Source organism: Artibeus jamaicensis, unplaced genomic scaffold (assembly GCF_021234435.1).
Source record: "Artibeus jamaicensis isolate MK-2021 breed Jamaican fruit bat unplaced genomic scaffold, CSHL_Jam_final contig_76, whole genome shotgun sequence".
NCBI classification, from domain to species: domain Eukaryota; kingdom Metazoa; phylum Chordata; class Mammalia; order Chiroptera; family Phyllostomidae; genus Artibeus; species Artibeus jamaicensis.
Window position 1 is genome coordinate 21,690,783 of NW_026521954.1, and position 14,415 is coordinate 21,705,197.

General features: G+C 34.8%; 1 protein-coding gene across 2 annotated transcripts in view; it reads left to right on the top strand.

Moving 5' to 3' along the window:
• Positions 1–14,415, top strand: part of RAB28 (RAB28, member RAS oncogene family) — an 80,254-nt gene that overhangs the window by 22,513 nt on the left and 43,326 nt on the right. The gene's annotated exons all lie outside the window — the stretch shown is intronic.

The following is a 14,415-nucleotide window of genomic DNA, read 5'->3' on the forward strand; positions in this document are numbered from 1 at the left end:
TTACAACTATTTGAGGACAGAACAAGAGAAAATTAATTCAAATTTTACCATGGAGGACTTAGATCAGGAATTGTTTCCTGACTACAAACATTGTTAAATCAATACCCAAGTACGCCACAAAGAGAATCATCTTCTCCAAAGGCCTTTAAAAGTATAGTGCATTTTTTTTTGTCTGTAATTGTTTAGGAAATAGTTCTTCCTGAAGGACTAAACCAAGATTTCTTCTCGTGTGGTTTTGCACACTTAAATGTACATTTAATAAATCCAAGCCTTACTTTTAAACCATTACAAAACAGGTGTGAATATCATTTCTCTGAAGAGTTAAAAATATAAAACAATTAAATAAAAAGAATATGTTAAGAGAAAAAAGAAAATAAAAATAAAAAATAAATCTACTTATAAAGGAAAAATATATAAATTTTATATTGTTTTTAGAAAACAGTATTACATATCACAAGATGGATAACTTGAGTAAAAGATACAGGTTTTTTAAGCTTTAATTTAATTTTACTCATCTATTTTATAAATAATTCTAATTGAGTGAATCAGATACTTTTCAATTTATTGAAATCCTTCTTTATAAATCACAAATCTGATGAGCTTAGGTTCTATTTCTAAGTGGAACTTTTCATTTTAGGAGATCATTTCTTGGTCATTATGCCACCAAAGCATTAGGTTATTTTATGGTTAAATTTGTGCTTTATTTGAGGTTTCCCATCACCTTTTGGGAAATTATAGAGTAGGGAAGGAATGGAGGTTGGGATTTGTTTTCATTTCTCTCAGGATACAACCTAACTACCATCTGGAGCAATGGTGCATAATTACATATATTATGCGTTTATGCTGTCCTGTGAGGGATCCAGCATCGGTCACTGTCAAAGACAGGATATCAGAGTGGATGGGCTGTTAGATTGTGCTGGTTATGCCTTTTCTATGTAAAAGAAATTTACATAAGTTACATGAATTCATAAAAAATTATTGTAGTGTTATGTTTGAGATTTAATAGCATAAAATCAAGAGTTTTTTTTTCCCTGTTGGCTTGGCTCTAACCTCTATTTATAATACTCTCTTTCAGAATGTGATCATATAATAGAGTATGCAGTCACACAGAATGTTAAATACATAAAATGAAGAGATTATAGATGAACATTTCCCTGAATATTATTTACTGTATAATCTGTCGCTGGCTCAATTTCATCTGATCATATAATGAAAGAGGTTACAATTTTTGTTTCTAAGTTGATATATTAATATAGTAGTATGCATTCATTTTCCTTTTTGGGGATAAATTTATATTAAAAAGCAAAGACTTTACCTACTAGTTAAAGGCAAAGGAAAAAAGCATAATGAAAAGACATCTGAAACTGGATTATTACACTAATTATCTGTGCAATTCTTCTGCCTATTTGTGCATTTTAAAATTCATCATTGTGCCCAATTCTTTGCTTCTTTATGTGTAGCATGTGTGTAGGCCGTGAATATATTGGCAGCTGTAGCCAGCTTTTAGCCAGAATTTAGTAGAACAGGAAAGAAGATTTCCACACAAAGTGCGTATATGTGCGTATCTGTGAATTTGTTCCATAGGAAGAGCTTATAATTTGTTGTAAAATCATTTGCTTTTTTTCTGCTTTTTATTAAAATATAGTAAACTCAGAAATTTGGGCTGATGATTAGGCGATAGTCTTAGGTAAGGGTGAATCATGGGTTTATTTTTGTAAAAAATTTGGTTTCATTATGTTTAAGTATGAAGAGTAACTAGAACAGGTTAATGAGTAGTCAGCAGAGGAAGGGACTTGCTTTAATGACAAAGACAGAATTGGTAATCAGTAAATTATTTTAGTATATGATACTTAAAAGTATGTGATGCTTAAAGCACATTTATTGAATTCATTTTATTTGACACTCTGTTCTGAGAAGCTGTAAGACATTAGTTGGTGTTCTTTCTTTGTACTAATTAAGATTTCAAGTGAAATATTGAGTGTGACTTTGAATTTAGACAGGCTTTGTTCACAAGCCCAGTTTTCTCACTTTACAGCATTGCGACATCAGACAAGTTGCTTTACATCTCTAAGCCTCCCTTTCCTCATTTGGAAGTAAGGGTAATAGTTCCTGTTTGATAAAGTTGTTTCAAAAAAATTAAATGAGATATGACATGAAAAGCACAGCATGTGGTCTGATCCGATATAAGTGCTCAATAATAGTTATTATTATCTTAATCATAGTAGCCTTTTATTAAAAAAATCCTCACCTGAGGATGTTTATTGATTTTACATAGAGAGGGAGAGGGGAAGATCAGAGAGCAAGAGAGAGAGAGTGAGAAACATCCATCGGTTGCCTCCCATAAGTGCCCAACTGGGGATTGAACCTACAACCTTATGGTGTATGGGATGATGCGCCAACCAACTGAGCTACCTGGCCAGGGCAATCATAGTAGCCTTTTAAAAGCACTGACTGTAGCCTCAATTTGAATGATCACAAATTATTAGTCAGTAGAGCTGAAATAGAAGTTTTATCAAAGTGGCTTTGTTTTTGTTCCAGATTAATAATTCTCAGACCATGTGCTATAGGGCAGTTCATTCAGCAAAGATTCTTGTGTGCCAGTTATGTGTATTCACAGATGGCCAGTGTGGATTTGCACAAAGGTTGAACCAGAGTATTTAAGGAGTGATTGCACTTGCTAACCTGGGTCTTAATTTTGATCTTTTTCTCTACCATATTCAAGTTTTCTAAAACTTTGTCCTTTTTTGCTATTTGGTTATTGAGATTAATAAATATAGTATATCCAAATCTTCATAGAACACCTTACTTTTCCCTAGTGAGTAAAAATAAACTCCTGCTAGGTAAATTTCAAAATGAGGAAGGGGTAAGTCGTTTACTTATTCATGCATTTTATGGGAACTTCTGTTGAAGTTCGATGATGTCTATAGCCCCATGTAGAATAAGATATCTGACAGGCTACAGATCCAGCCAAATCAGCACCAAGAAACAATTACAGTATATTACCATCTAGGGTAACTTCTGCAGTTCAGGGGACCAGGGCCACCAGGCCTAATAATCAGTTTCCTGACCTTAAAGATCTTGTTCTTCCAGCATTGGGACACTCACTTGATCAGAGCCTACACTGAAGAGCCTAGGGATTTTCAACACATGTCCACTTTGGGGCTTAATACAGGTGGACCTTGGCTGTGGCCTAAAATAGCACCATCACCTCTCATTTGAACTACTGTAGTAGCCCCATTACTGTTCTTCCTGCTTCTAGCTTTGCTCTTATACTATCCAGTTCTCAAGCGGAAAATTAGTATATGAGTGTTCAGCTTAAGCCCTCTAATGCCTTCTCATCACACTTAGAGCGAAGTCCAACGCCTTATTCAAGTTTGTCAAGCACTAGGTCATCTCAAACCTCATCTTCTACTACATGCTCCCTTGTCCACTGTATGCATAAGGCACGTTTGTCTTGTTTCAATTCCTAAAACATTCCAAGTTAATTTGTACCTTAGGGTTTTCTCTGCTTCAAAGGCTTTTCCTCCTGGTCTTTGTTTGGCTGGCTCTGTTTGGTCATTTGGATCTCATCTTACATGTCCTCTCCTTGGAGTTGCCTTCCTCAGCCACTCAGTCTAAAGGAGCCATCTAGTCCCTTTCTGTCAGGACCTTCTGTTTCTGTTATCTGCATATTCTCTTTGCCACCTGATACTGTTTCCTGTTTGTTTCTTGTCTCTTTCCCCACTGAAATCTAAGCCCTGTGAAAGCTGAGGACCTCATCACTTAGAACAGCGCCTGAATGAATGAATACTGAATGAATGAATAAAAGCCTTTTCATGAAGGCTGTTGAAATTAGAAGTGTTTATGGCCCGGGATGTGTTATTCAGGGAAAATGGTTTTCTTAATGAGGAAAAATACATACGTAGATACAGGAAATCTGTCAGATGGCCTTCAGGGCCAAGTGGCCTATTGGATTTCATCATGGTGACCAACATCAGAGAGAGTTTCTTAGGAAATACATCAAAGTTGAACTGTACTGGATCATCTTTGAGATAAAATGTCATAGATTTTATGCCATGAATTTAGAGTAAGTGAATATAAGAGAATTAAGAATTTTGCTTCCCCCCCAACATGTGACTTTTAAATAATGGTAGAACCCTATACTTTTACTTTTGAAAATATTTTTTTGTGTTTAATTTAAAAAATCATAATCTGTACAATTTTAATTTTTTTCCCAGTGTTTCAGGAAAAGTTCAAATTGAAATGAAATGAATATTTAGGAGTATTAATTTTTTTAAAAAATAATTTTAAATTTAACCCATGTTTTATAATCACATGCCTTTTTAACTTGTCACTTTGTTATTTTCTATCTTTAAGCTGTTATGTTTTCTCACTATCCGATCCATCAGCTAGTTTCTTCCATGACTAGCTAACATTCTCAGTTGGATAGATTGTAAACAGAAATTAACAGGGGTTGCATAGGAGCTGCCCTCTTCCTGATTTATAGGTTCTTAGTTAGTGGAGGGGTGGTGGTTATCCGTAACTCATATTGGAGTTAGGAATTAACACACTCTGGGACAGAGTGGATGGATGAATGATTCCTACTCTTAAAGATATTAACCAGATCCTTTCCCAAATAAAGACTAATAACTCAGATTTTTAAACAGTCTTCATGACAGATGAGGGCATAGAGAAGAGTGCATCAACACTAATTAACAATGTTGAGTGTATATTCTTCTTAACAGTGATTGATTGTTCTTGGAGTACTGTTTCTGCCCAGGAAGTGATGTTTTACACTACCAGGTTCAAAGGTTACATTTTAATGTACCCTGTAAGTTGTATTCTCTGAACTCAGTGGGAATGTATTAGTAAAACAAGTAAATTTCAAGTTAGAAATTTTACTTATACTCTCAGTAAAATCACAAAGCTTTTAAAAGACTATTCTTTATTCTTTGTAATAGAGGAGTATAAGAGGTAGGTTATATGTCCATTTTCAAAAACTTCATGGGACTTCATATGAAAGAACTTGACTATATTGTGACTCTTTTGAGTCTTCAAAAATTCTTATTTTATGTAGAGAGTAGAAATGTGAAGCTATAAAGTAGGTAACATTTACTTGGATTTCTATTTTGAAGTATACATATGAACTTCTATCAAATTTATCATCTATAATATTATAACACTGAATAAGTGGGTCATTTGTCCATTTGCTTAAGAGAGTTTATAATTTATAAGGCATAAATAAAAACTTTTGAGGATTTGAAAGGTTAGTTTTGTTTATACATTCTAAATCACAGGTGGCAAACACAGGGCCTGCAGGCCGAATCCAGCCCTCCCCCTTGTTTTATCTGGCCTGGCACCTTAGGCAGCAGGTTCTTGCCCCTCATTAGGGAGTAGTGACATTTATACAGTCCTAAAATTACATTGGGCTCTTTGAAGGCAACCAACCACAAGGCTGACGTGGCCTCTGGTGAAAATGCATTTGATACCCCTGTTCTAAATTAAACCATTTTGCCCCCTTGTCTATTTGTTGTAATACTTTGGTTCTTTTTACCTGGGAATAGTATCCCAAAGTACCATTTTCACGTGTCTTTTTCAGGTGGACTAATATTTTGGTGTTTTGTTTTTTTTTATATTTTGGTTTTAATTGCTTCATTTTTTTCTTTTTTACTTTTTCCTGTCTTTACATGTAAATTTGGCAAGTAGAGCTATGATTATTTCTTACTGGAAGATGCTGATAGCATCTTATTCTTATAGTAATAGCATCAGTATTCTGTGTAGTGAGTGAGAATATTTTAATATACACTCAAAGCTTTTTGCATGATACTTCACATTCCTACTACACTGTCAGAACATTTTGATAGTATTCCAAGTTTAGTTGAGTCATTTTCTCAAGTTAAATGCATAAGCTTGCATTCAAACTGGTATTGTGACTGATAGTTATTGGGGAAGAAAATGTTAGATGATCCTTTTTCAAAATACTAATTAAACATGATTTTTCACCTGACTTGTTGCAGTGATGTTACTATGCAATTGCATGGTTACTTTTTGTAGAAAGTCTACTTCAGATCCTTTTGACAGTGTTACAGTTTACTTAGTGTGATAAATATTAAGGTTTTTGTTTTCTTTTGGGGATTTGAATATTTGGGTCATAATAATCTGTTTATATAATTTCTGTTCATCTTGTCATGTTAGAGAAAGTTTGTTAAATGTTAAAATGAGCATAATCCACCTTTTGTTTCTTTTATGATGAATCTCTGATTTTAAATTTTAGAAAAATTACTTTAAAAATGTTAAATTAATATTAAAATACTAAAAGAACAAAGCTATAAAAATATTTCTTTTTGAAAAGTTTTGAAAATTTTATTAATATAACCTAAGCCCTTTTAAAAATTATATTTGCAGTGACTGTGAAACAAATCTAATGTAGGTTAAAGGGATGCTAGAGTGGGAATCAGAAAATGTCAGCTTTTGTTCTGGCGCCATTATCTTATCTAATGGCGTGACCTCAGGCAACTTACTTAATAGGTTAGGGTAATGCTTAGGTATAAATTGAAGGTACTTATTAGGTATAAAAAGTACCTCCATTCCTGAAATATAATGACTCAAACTATGTTTAGTCAGTCTGCTTAATTGAACATACTTATTGCCACATAGTTTAAAGAGAATTTAATTTTAACTTTGTTAGTTTAAACCCCGTCTTTGCAGAGATGATTTCTAGGGCTCATTTTATTATTGAATTGTTAGATTATTTAAAGTCCCTTTTCATATACAGGGAAAGGTGCATATATGGAACAACAATAGCAATGATAGTAAATCTAGCTAAGATTTATTGAATTTTTACTGTTTGCCAGCCACAACCTAGAAATACGGCCAACTTTTGAATCTTTTGGGGGGCCTTTAAAATAGCATTTTAACTTAAAATTGTTCTTGTGCTTAGAGTTTAATTTTTATTTTTTGTGACATTATTTTTCTAAAATTTTATTTCATGTCTAGTTTTTGCAGTATAAATAAATGGATTCAATAGGTATTTTCTTTGTCTGCTATCTTATGTCTTTATCCATTCACTCATTTAACAAACAGCCCTTGAACACATACATGTCTAGGGTTAGCGATACAGAAATGGACAGACCGAAGTCCCTGGTCTCATCTTGCTATGTTCCCAGTAGAGGAAGATAAGTGATAAGTAAGTATGTAGACTATATACATGGTTAAATGGTGATAAGTGTTGTATAATAGATAAAGCAGGGAAGAGGAAAAAAGGAAGTCTTGGAGGAGAGTGTCAAGATTTTGAATGTGGTTGTCAGCAAAGATCTGAGGAGATGACATTTGAACAGAGACCTGAAGGAGGAGAGTGCCGCATTGTTATCTGTCAGAAGAGTTACCCAGTAGAGGGGAAGAGGCTGCAAAGGCCTTGACAAGGTAGTATTTTGGGTTTGTTCCCCCACCAGGACCTCTGAGGAGGTACATGTGTGTAGCTATGTGTAAGGAATAGTGAGTGAAAGAGCAGAGGTGAAACTAGGTACGGTGTTAGAGGGATGGCCCCAGGGAGATGATGGATGGATCAGAACAGCTCAGTAGGCCATTGTAAGGGCTTTGACTTCCACTCTGTGTGAGATGGAAAGCCACTGGGGACTTCGATCAGAGTGGTGTGGTTTAACTCGAACTGCAGTTCTTGTTTTGAGAATGTACTGTAGTAGGTGATCCAGGTGAGAAATAATGGTGGCACGGAGCAGGGTGACAGCAGTCTGAAGAGTGAGAAGTGTTTGGCTGATGGATATATTTTGACGGTAGGGGTGATTTTTAAAATTTATTTACTTTTAGAGAGGGAAGAGAAGAAGAAATGGAGCTAAACATCAGTATGTGAGAGATACATGATTGGTTGCTTCTTGCACACCCTCAACTAGGAACGTGGCCTACAACCCAGGCATGTGCCCTGACTGGGAATGGAATCATCAGCCTTTCTTTTAACAGTCGATCCACTGAGTCACTCTACCCAGGGCTGGAATTTCTTGTAGAATGGCTGTGGAGTAGAGGAGAGAAGATAAAGCCAAGATTCTTTGCTTAAGCATCTTGAATGTTGAAGTTCAATTTAGTGAGATGAGGAAGAATATGGGAGAACAACTTTTGGGTGAGGATTAAAAGTTTGATTTTGGAGATGTTAAGTTTGAAGTACTTAAGCATCTACGTGGAGATGTGTAGTAGGCAATCGGATGTTTGAGTCTGCAGTTCAGGGGTTAAAGTCTAGAGATAAAAGTCCAGGAGTCACCAGTCTATTGATATTTAAATCCTTGAGAGTGAGTGAACTTTAAAATGGGAGTGAATGTGAAAAGAGAAGAGGTCCAATGATTAATTCTTGGATTATAGCCATGCTTTACAGTTTGGGGAAGTGACAAGAGATCAATGATAGAATTGAGATGTGGTCAGTGGAGGTAGGAGGAAAATCATGAGAGTGATGTGTTCTGGAAGCTAAAGATGTTTTAAGGAAAAGGGAGTGGTCAACAGATGAGGGCCAAGAATGGCTAGGAAAGAATTGGTGGTGACCTTGTCAAGCAGGTTCTCCGAGTGGTGGGGTAAATGGTGATTAGAATGAGTTTAAAAGAGAGAGAAAGAAATGGATTGTAGACAGTGAATGGAAGCAACATGTACATGTAATGCCACTATACAAGGAGTCTACAGAGGGGGTAGCAGGTGGAGGGAATGTGGATCAGAACTCTGGAGTTTTTAAAGGCTGGGAAGTTTGACAGCATGTTTTATGTGCATGGAAGAAAGAGAGACTTGGGATGGGTGTGTGTGTGCAAGCACCTGATAATATAAAATATTCTGTTTTAGATATAGTTCTGAGTGAGCCACCTTGATTCCTTATTCTTCAGTTTATTGCATTGACTCTGATTGAGTAAAAAAGTAGAACATGAAGGGTCTGTGGGAATTTCTCAATTCCTTAAACTCTTTATAGAGGGTTGAGGGAAGTCAACAAGTAAATAAGGACTAGGACATAATATTGGATAGTTTCTCACTTGATTTTAAAAATTATTAGCTATTTTCTGTTTTTTGAACTGTGTGATTCTTCTGAAAAAGCCACCTTGTTAGCACAGCTTCTTTCCTTTGGAATTATATAGGTGTTCTGTAATTAAAGCACCAGGAAGGCGGAGACTGTTTTGGTCACAGCTGTCTCTACTGTCTAGCACAGAGAAATCACTCAATAAATACTACTTGTTATCTGTGATGACACAATTATGAATTAATTCTCTACCTCAGTAAAAGATGAAACCATAGATCTTTTCATATGGTAAAGTGAAAAGAAGAACAAGGCTTTTTTTTTCCCCTCTAGCTTTTGTAAAGTTCTGAGAATGGGTTTTTATCTGGAAGCCTATTTAATAATAGATTCATTTGGTGCTTATGAGTTAACTACCATGTAAAATCATGTATAAAACCTTTTACAATACACAGAGTTCTTTTGAAAACTTAAACCCATAGTCCTAATTGATCTCTCAATTTTCATCCAAAATTATAGTTTTAATGAGAAGTTGTATTTTTCCTTATGACTATTTTATGCCATGTTTTAGCACTTTAATATCTTCAATATAGAGAAATAGTGTGAGCACAGACTTCTAAGTAAGACCAGTTAGGTTCAGATATGGGCTCACTTATTGTGTGACCATGGTAAGGTACTTACCCTCTTTGTAACTCAGCTTTCTCATCTGCGAAGTGGAAGTAATAATAGCACCTACCTTATTAGAGAGGTTCCTTAATTAAATATAAAGAATTAAATACAGATAAACTTCCTAGAACCATGTCTGGTGTATATGATAGGTGCTATATGTGTTGGTTCTTGTTGTGTTTCTCACTCCCCATATCCTGTGTTCTAGTTTTAGGTAATCAGAGGAGGTACTGCTAAGCGGTCTATCTACTATCTATTTTAATTTAAGGATTTAAAAATCAAAAACATTAAAAAATTTAACAATGTCTTGGAAATACATTAATATTGATTAAAATTTTGGTTGTAGTTAATGTTTGAAAGCCACTCTTCACTTTACTTGTAGTTTAGAAGTATATTTTTCTGTAAAGTTATTTAAATTCAATTGATGGAGTTGATATAGTTTTGATACTCAATCTAAATGGTGAGAGCTGGTGTACAGTTGCCATGAAGTTTTATCTCAAGTTTATTTTCCTCTGTAGACATGTGTCTAATAAAAAAAAGATGCTGCATAAACCATCGTTTGAGTTTGAATGTGCTTCTGTTTTGGGTTGAGGTATAAATGTTATTTCTGGCTGTGTCCTTCCTACTTAGCTCTTCTTACAACAAATGGAAAGGCTTTAATTGTACCTAAGGGAATAGTTAATCCACAGTGGACATACATATGGTGGACAAAAGCTGAGTCTAGTAAATGAAATAAAATTATAAATGATAAACATGTGAATGCTTACAAGGTCTGGCAGCTATGAAAAATGGAGTGTTGTTTGAGATTAGCAAATTTTGCGTGTGGCATAATAATTCTTGTCATGTTTGTGTTGTGTATGTTATATAAATTTGATTAAAAGACGCACTTTCAGCTTATGCATTGTCTTTTTTTGTTGTTCACTAAGCTTCATGATGTGACTTTGTTGTCAGCGACAGAGGCTGATGATCTCACATTTTTGGAGAGTTAACTGCTCTTTTGATTGGGAGCAGTTAATTAGCATTAACCCAGAACAGCTCTTGGGCTTTATGGACATGTGGTTGCACTGCTCCAGCAAAAGGTTAAGTATTAATGGAAAATGGTCACAGCCCTTTTACTTAAAGAAAACATGTTACTTGTAAGTTTTCTTTTGATTTTACTTTTACAGTTACATTGAATGTCTTCATTCATTTAGCCATCCATAAAGCAAATATTGTTGCACATGCAGTGGATAATAAGTCTTTTTAGGACTACTTGTGTGGTATGTCACAGATCATTAACTGCAAGTAACCACCTGACTTGAGGGAAGCCTGGAAGCATCATTATAGTGAAGTAAGCTTTTATTTAGGTGTCACTGCAGCACATTGATTTATGGAAATGTCACCAGTTGCTACCATGAAAATTTATTCTCATTATCATTCAGGGAATAGCAGAGATTAACCGATACATACTGTAAAACAGATACATATATTGCTAACAATGGCAAAAAATAAGAATAAGTGTTATTACAGTCTGCATTTTATCTAACAATTACTTTTAAAGATTAATTAGGTGGTTAATTAGGCTAAATTAGGTGATTTTTTTACGATGCTTTCAGATCTATGTGTGATTCTATATATGTGTTAAAGGTGTGTTCTAAATTCTTCCTAATTTGAAATACCTTAAAATTAAGCAGCACAGAAAGGCAATAGCAAACAATATATTTAATTCTTAAAGTAATAAGTTCTTTCTCTTAACACATGGGTACTTCCTAGACAGACACATATATTATGAACCCAGCCTTGAGGAAACTTGTCTGTTTGTGGAAGTAAGAAGAACATAGTGGATGAAAAGTACAGAAGAAAGACAACATGTAATTTAGGTCTATTGTATCAATGGGAGGGAAGAAGTTGTCAGCTAAGCATTACAAAGAATGTGGAACTTAAACTTAGTCGTTGAAAGTTTGTGAGGTTTGGGTATATAAATGCAAAGACTGAATTACAGGCAAAATGCAACATTTTAAGATAAAGTGTATTTAGAGAGGTTGACAGAAATCTTGAATCCTTAAGTATTTGATTCATGGAATTGTGATTCTTCCTACCTTTTTCTTTTTTTCCCCCATACTGTTTTGAATTTTCTGTATTTCTTGCATTTCCACATGAATTTTAGGATTAGCATGTCATTTCTGAAAGCATGTCAGCTGGGAATTTGATAGGTATTGTGCTGAATCTGTAGATCAGTTTGGGGAGTATTGCCATCTTAACAATATTAAGTCTTTCAATCCATGAATATAGGGGGTCTTTCCATTTAATTAGTTTTACTTTAATTTGATTCAGCAAAGTTTTATAGCTTTTAGAGACTGAAATTTGTTAAAGTAGAATGAAATTTTGTTAATTTAACAAAAGTACTTCTTTTGTTAAATTTCATTGTAAGTATTTTATCTTTTTTGATGCTATTATACTATAGTAAATGGAAGTATTTTCTTAATTTCCTTCTTGGATTGTTTATTGCTAGTATAAAGAAATGCAAATGATTTTCATACGTTGATCCTACAACCTTGCTGAGCTAGTTTGTCAGCTTCAATAGGCTTATTTTTTGATAGATTTTTAAAGAATTTAGCATATAAGATTGCGACATCTTCAGGTAGATATAATTTTACTTCTTCCTTTCCATTATGAATTCATGTTCTTGCCAAATTGCCTCAACTAGCACTACCATTGAACGGAGGTGATGAGAGGATATATTTTTGTCATGTTTTTAACATGAAGAGTGTTGGGTTTTGTTAAATGCATTTTCTATATGTGACTCAGTGATTTGTGTTTTTCTTCCTTTATTCCAGTTTCATTATGACTATTGCCAGTCAACCTATCTTCACATCAACAGGCTGATTGTGCGCTCTTTGTATTCTTCCTGGAAGTACTTCCTGGTCTAGAAAGTACCTCCAGGTAGAACGTCAGAGTGGTAATAATACTCACTTTATGTGTTTCTCAACCCTCAGGGACTATCCTGCCTAATGTGCAGTGTCACTTTATATATTTTGTGCAGTTTTCTAGTTGTTTATTATAGAAGGAAAATCTTGTCCCAGTTTTTTTGTCATGATTTGAAGCAGTAATGTTTCAAGAAGCTTATGTCTTTAGATGTTTTTTGTTTTTACTAATGTTTTGGGTTAGCTATTTTTATGAAGAGAGGTTCAAAAATTAGAAATAGTTAGAAAAACTCACAGTGGATCAGTGTATTTCAGAATATCAGATCTACCAGGAATTCTGATCATTTGGATCATGAGACTGAGCCATTTTCTTATACCATACATGTCTTGATATCAGTGTGAAGCAAGGAGGAGAAGGACGATTTTATGATGATTTAAAACACACAAATTGAAATTTTTTTAGGGTGGTCTTGAAAATCTAAACCTCTGAAGTATGTGTTGTACCCCATAGGGTGAGCAATATTTTCATTAGTCATAACTTGAGAGTAAAGATTACCTGGACTAAAATTAATAATAAAATATTTTGAAAGTGAGCCATATATTTTGATTACTGTCATTGAATAACAGCAGTATAATCTCATCAGTGCAAACAAGGTAATATATTTATTTAGCAAACATCTGTTGAGGGCCTAATTTGTCTAAGAATCATGCTAAGTACTGGGAATACAAAAAGAGTAAGTCATGGTTCCCTGCTCTTAAAGACCTCATAGTTTTCAGGATACAGCAGTAAAATTACAGGGAAGGTTGGATTGCTAAGATTAAAAATGGACAGTGACCAGTTTATGAACAGGCAGGGGAAGATGGGATATTAAATAGGAACCAACATAAGGGATCAAATACCATGTGAAGATTATTGTGTAAATATCAAAGTCATAGATGTGGGTGAAGCTTTTTGGGGGGTCTAATGAAAGCATTTTATTTCTTCCTCCTGGTTCTCATTGTATCAAGGTCTTACTTCACATTCCCCTCCTCAGAGATTCATTTTTGAAGTTATCCTCGTTTGTGCATGAATTGTGTTAGATTGGATGAGACTAAGCAGTAACCTAAGGCTAAGAAGGTGATTTGGCTGGGCCTTCTCTTTCTCTAGGCTCTTTTCTCTAGGCTCATTAACTCTAAGAGTTAATGCCTTCTTTAGGCATTAACTCTTTTTTTTTTTTTATGGTTGCCTCTTTTTTTTATTTTTTATTGATTATGCCATTACATTTGCTCTATTCCCCCCCTCCATTCCCCTCCACCCTGCATACCCCTCCTCCACCATTTCCCCCTTTAGTTCATGAACACGTGTCTCAAATTCTTTAGATTCTGTATTTCCCCTACTATTCTTACCCTCCCCCCTATCTATTTTCTATCTACTGTCTGTGCTACTTATTTTCTGTACCTTCTCCCCCCTTCTCCTCCTCCCACTCCCCTGTTGCTAACCCTCCATGAGATCTTCATTTCTATGGTTCTGCTCCTGATCTAGCTGTCCTCTTAGTTTGCTTTTGTTTTAGGTGTGGTTGTTACTAACTGTGAGTTTGCTGTCCTTTCACTGTTCATCTTTTTTATCTTCTTTTTCTTAGGTAAGTCCCTTTAACATTTCATATCATAAGGGCTTGGTGATGATGAACTCCTTGAATTTGGTCTTATCTGAGAAGCACTTTATCTGTCCTTCCATTTTAAATGAAAACTTTGCTGGGTAGAGCAATCTTGGTTGTAGGTCTTTGGTTTTCATGACTTGGAATACCTCTTTCCAGCCCCTTCTTGCCTGTAAGGTCTCTTTTGAGAAATCAGCTGACAGTCTGATGGAAACTCCTTTGTAGGTGACTGTCCCCT